At 43.5% G+C, this 5619-nt stretch overlaps 1 protein-coding gene across 22 annotated transcripts in view; it reads left to right on the top strand.

Moving 5' to 3' along the window:
- Nucleotides 1-378: 378 nt before the first annotated feature.
- Nucleotides 379-5619, top strand: part of ZNF518B (zinc finger protein 518B) — a 429620-nt gene continuing 424379 nt past the window's right edge. For 4 of the 22 annotated variants that reach the window (XR_010601570.1, XR_006175691.2, XR_509006.4 and 1 more), the window contains exon 1: nucleotides 379-851. The gene's annotated coding sequence lies outside the window, so the exon portion shown is untranslated. The remainder of the gene's footprint in view (nucleotides 852-5619) is intronic. The other 18 variants (XM_005300246.3, XM_005300242.3, XM_065597076.1 and 15 more) reach the window with 10 other exon arrangements.

Genomic DNA, 5619 nt, shown 5'->3' with positions numbered 1-5619 from the left:
AGCCGCGGCCGGCCCCGCCCCAGTCTGGGCGCGCGCGACAGAGAAAGAGATGGGGGAGAGACTTCGCCCGGGCTCGGCGTCGGGCCTGGGAGCCGCCTCGGCTTCTGCGCATGCTCGCTCCCCTGGGCGGCCCTCTGACGCGTGCGCAAAAGAGAGGTGAAGCTGTCCTCAGCGGGGCCCTGCCCCCCCCCCCCCCCTCCTTGCCCGAGCCATACAGGGCAGAGCGCGGAGGAGAGGGAGCGGGCTGTGGGGGGAAGGGAGGAGGGTGTGGGCAGAGGGATGGGGGAGGAGCCGTGGGAGGAGAGACAGTGGGGTGAGAGGGGCTGAGGGTGGGGGTGGAGATGGGGCCGAGGGGGGATGGGGAGGAAGACGGCGGGACACTGGGGGCAGTTGGAAGACAGGCGAGCAGGCGTTGATGGGGGGGGGGAAGAAGCAGATAAAGGAGGTTAGGACTGAGAAGCAGGGTGTGGGAGGGGGCGGAGGGTAGCACAGATCTGGTGCGGGCACAGAGGGGATAGGGAGCAGGCAGAGGTGGTGAAAAGTGGTTGCTGGGAGACTCTGGAACCAGTGGGGCGTGGTTGCAGAGCAGGGGTGGAGTTGGTCAGGCCTGGGTGTGAGATGGCAGATCAGATCAGGAGTGGGTACAAGACGGAGGAGCAGATCTCGGGTGGGGAAAAGAAGATGGTGGAGCAGCCTTGGGCAGGATGACAGTGGATTGATCAAGGAGGAGGTTGGGTAGATGGTGAAACAGATCAGTAGGGAGTATGAGAATGGAGGAGGAAAGAAGGATCTACTCTTAGAGGCTACTTTGGCTGGTCTCCAGTCCTGCTCTACTCTGCTCCGCAACACAGGTGATGCATGAATTTTGTTCTGAAAATAACTGTTTCATGGGCACAACCATGCTTGTTATAACTTAGAGAAAGGTGTCAGCACAAAACCCCAGATATAGTTGTATTGAACGCAAGAATTTAATCACTTGAATTTGCTCCTGCCACCATACCCCAGATCACTGAAAAAATTAAGCCCCTTCTGACACTGGGTGCTCTCCTGCAGGAGTGCAAAGTAGCTGGGTCATACTTGCAATTAGCCTTTTCTGGGTAATCAAGCTTAAAATCCATCAGACTTCCATGCTGTTCTCATTTTTGAAGGTTATCTCCAGTTTTTATTTGTATTTTTATTGCCCCCCCCTTCATGGTTGTGTTTGAGTGTCTCACAATCAATGAAATTTTCTTCAGAAATTCCTGTGATTTAGGGAAGTAGAAGTATCCATTTATTTTATAAACAGATGGATAACTGGCCCAGAGAGAACTGACTGCCCAAAGATTTACAGGAAGTCTGTAGTAGAGGCAGAACTGGAACACAGACCTGAGGCCCAGTCCAGTGCCTTCAGCACAAGACTATCTTTCCTATCATTTTGAGAGTAGGAGTAGGTACAGGAAAGTCACTGAACTCCACTTTATGAGGAAAACAAAGTGAACAAAGCAAAATGTATGTTGGGGAATGTCGAAAACACAAAGAATTAGCATTTCTGTGGATATCCTAGAATATCAAGGTTGGAAGGGACCTTAGGAGGTCATCTAGTCCAACCCCCTGCTCAAAGTAGGGCCAATCCCAAAACAGATTTTTGCCCCAGATCCCTAAATGGCCATTCAAGGATTGAACTCACAACCCTGTGTTTAGCAGGCCAATGCTCAACCCACTGAGCTATTCCTCTCAGCAATATATGAAGTTGGGACTTTTGTAGCAACCACACCTAAAAGGGTAGATAATTAGGCTTTTAGCATGGTCTCACAATCATATCCATGAGGCATTATTCTTTTTAGAGATTCATATGTTATCTTGCATGGATAGGGCAGCTAGTCCCTTGGATCAGTCCCAAATGCAGACTGTTATAGGAAATCTAGCCCAGGATGCTTTACTCATGTTTCTACTTACCTTGAAACACTCAGAATATGGTTTAGATAAGATGTGATTTCCTGTGTCAATTGGCTTCAGTTGGTGTTCTGGATAGAGCTGGCTGGGAAATATTTTTCCCCATGAAAATTTTCATTTTGTTTTTCTAATTTTTTCTACACAACTTTTCAAATTTTGAGAAAATTGTTGATAAAATCTTTATTCCTCCCTCACAAATGTTTCCATTTTGTCAGTGATTTTTCAGTGGAAATTTTTCACTCAGCTCTGTTGTGGGTGCTCAGCACCTCTCAGCAGGGAAAAACTGAGACAAGTCCAAGCTTTTGAATATTTTGAAAATGTATACTGTAATGGCGTTTTCTCAGACCTGTGGGGACACTGGGCTGTAGCATTTGCTTCATCTTTGAAAGCATGATTATATAGTAACAACTCTATCATTGAAGTCTTTTTAGAGAAAAACTGAGAATTATGATTAATTTCATTTATTGACTACAAATGTGCATGCTGCTTTGCAAAGCAGATAGTGCTGCATTCTCTACCATAGAAGGCTTACAGAGGCCCTAATTCTGCAAACATGCTTACCTTTAAGTGTGTGATGTCAAAGGGAATACTCACATAGTTAAAGATAAGCAGCCATGCAAGTGTTTGTAGGACTAGGGTTTATGTAAAACAAAAACAGATTGCAGCACTTGGGGATTTTTTTGGGAGAGCATAGACTACAGACCTAGGAATGGGTTATTGTAAAGAACGTCTAGAATGTGAACTACATAGCATCTCCTCCCTGCCCTGAAGAAGAGCTCTGTTTAAACCTGAAAGCTTATCTCTGTCCCCAGTAGAAATTGGGCCAATAAAAGAAATTACCTTACACATGTTGTCTCATTGTGGGGGATGTGAGTGATATTCCCAGACTTGAGCCATTCTTTTTAGGTGACACATCTGAGGAACTGTCCCAGATTGAGGTGTCATTAGAGGAGGTTTTGGAACAAATTGATAAACTAAACAGTAATGAGTCACCAGGACCAGATGGTATTCACTCAAGAGTTCTGAAGGAACTCAAATGTGAAATTGCAGGACTACTAACTGTAGTCTGTAACCTATCATTTAAATCAGGTTCTGAACCAAATGACTGGAGGATAGCCCAGTTTTTAAAAAGAGCTCCAGAGGTGACCCTGGCAATTACAGTTAAGCCTGACTTCAGTACTGGACAAACTGATTGAAACTATAGTAAAGAACAAAATTGTCAGACGCATAGATGAACATAATTTGTTGGGGAAGAGTCAGTGTAAAGGGAAATCATGCCTCACTAATCTACTAGAATTCTTTGAGGGGGTCAACAAGCATGCGGACAAGGGGGATCCTGTGGATATAGTGTACTTAGATTTTCAGAAAGCCTTTGACAAGGTCTATCACCAAAGGCTCTTAAGCAAAGTAAGCAGTCATGGGATAAGAGGGAAGATTCTCTCATGGACTGGTAACTGGTTAAAAGATAGGAAACAAAAGGGTAGGAATAAATGGTCAGTTTTCAGAATAGAGAGAGGTAAATAGTGGTGTCCCCCAGGGGTCAGTACTGGGCCCAGTCCTATTCAACATATTCATAAATGATCTGGGAAAAGTGGTAAACAGTGAGGTGGCAAAATTTGCAGATGATACAAAACTACTCAAGACAGTTAAGTCCCAGGCAGACTGCAAAGAGCTACAAAAGGATCTCCCAAAAACTGGGTGACTGGGCAACAAAATGGCAGATGAAATTCAATGTTGATAAATGCAGCGAATGCAAATTGGAAAACAATCTCAACTATACATATAAAATGATGGGGTCTAAATCAGGTGTTACCACTCAAGAAAGAGATCTTGGAGTCATTGTGGATAGTTCTCTGAAAACATCCACTCAATGTGCAGCAGAAGTAAAAAAAAGTGAACAGAATGTCGGGAGTAATTAAGAAAGGGCTAGATAATAAGACAGAAAATATCATATTGCCTCTATATAAATCCATGGTATGTCCACTTCTTGAATACTGCGTGCAGATATGGTCACCCCATCTCAAAAAAGATATATTGGAATTGGAAAAGGTTTTGAAAAGGGCAACAAAAATGATTAGCGGTATGGAACGGCTGCCGTATGAGGAGACATTAATAAGACTGGGACTTTTCAGTTTGGAAAAGAGACGACTAAGGGGGGATATGATAGAGGTCTAGAAAATCATGACTGGTGTGGAGAAAATAAATAAGGAAGTGTTATTTACTCCTTCTCACAACACAAGAACTAGGGGCCACCATATGAAATTAATAGGCAGCAGGTTTAAAACAAAAGGAAGTATTTTTTCCACACAACACATATTAAATCTGTGGAACTCCTTGCCAGAAGATGTTGTGAAGGCCAAAACTATAACGGGGTTAAAAAAAGAACTAGATAAATTCATGGAGGATAGGTCCATCAATGGCTATTAGCCAGGATGGGCAGGGATGTGTCCCTAGCCTCTGTTTGCCAGAAGCTGGGACTGGGGAACAGGGGTTGGATCACTTGATGATTACCTGTTCTGTTCACTCCCTCTGGGGCACCTGACATTGGCCACTATCGGAAGACAGGACACTGAGCTAGATGGATCTTTGGTCTGACCCAGTATGGCTGTTCTTATGTAACTATATAGCAATATTTTTAAAATATATAGGGAATAAAATTCAGATTTAATCATGATCTTTCCTTCCCTCCCCAACCACTATGAGTTTGATAATAGTGGAAAAACCCCTTCTTATAATAATACAAGTTATTTAATAAGTAGTAATAATTTTGCAGGTCAGCAATAGGGCCCTGGTTACATATTAGCAGTTCCTTAGAATGTAGTTCACTGTCTTTTTGCATCTCCACACCACTTAACAAAATGTTGCACACAAGTTTTGGTAGAGTGGTGATCAGCGCTCCTTAGGAAGAGTGATAAGCAAATAGGCCTCCTTGTGCTGCATTTTGGCTCCCGGGGAGTGATGTTGCAGCCTGTTTATCTCCATTTCTTGAGGCCTAAATGGGGAAAGCAGCCCCTAGGCAAACAAACAAAAATGGAGTAGGAAGTTTGATATAAGGGATTTATTACTTTACTGTACAATGGGGCTAATTTACAATACCTAGTGGTCCAATAAAATATATTACTTTGTCTCTTTCATAGCCTGGGACCAGCACAGCTACAACACTGCAAATACCTGATAGTCGTATGACTAATTTCCAAAAGTGGCTAATACAATGGAAGATAGGCACTTTAAATGCAAATACAACAACATTAAACAAAAAATTAAAAAATATATATATCTTGCATTGTGCCTTGAAATTCATTGGCCTCTTGTTCTGATCGACTTCCAAGGGGACACATTGGGAATGTGGAATCTAGGTTCCATGAAAAGGAACAGTGCTGAGTATTGTAAACATACGGGTGATATTGGAGTCTAAAACATATAAAGGTTTCCTCTAGTGGCTTCATGCAAATATTAAACAGGAGGTTTGGCAACATGAAACTTGTTAGACTAAGTATAGGTCTACACTTAAAGTGCTATAGCAGCACGGCTGCACTGTTGCAACTGCGCTGCTGTAGCGCATCACTCACTGTAGACAGGAGGGGTTTTCCCAACAGCATAGGTAATTGTCATAACTATAAAGGGAAGGGTAACAGCCCTCCTGTGTACAATACTATAAAATCCCTCTTGGCCAGAGACTCCAAAATC

The sequence above is a fragment of the Chrysemys picta genome, chromosome 5 (assembly GCF_011386835.1).
Source record: "Chrysemys picta bellii isolate R12L10 chromosome 5, ASM1138683v2, whole genome shotgun sequence".
NCBI lineage: Eukaryota > Metazoa > Chordata > Testudines > Emydidae > Chrysemys > Chrysemys picta.
This window is presented reverse-complemented; position numbering and strand designations above follow the sequence as displayed.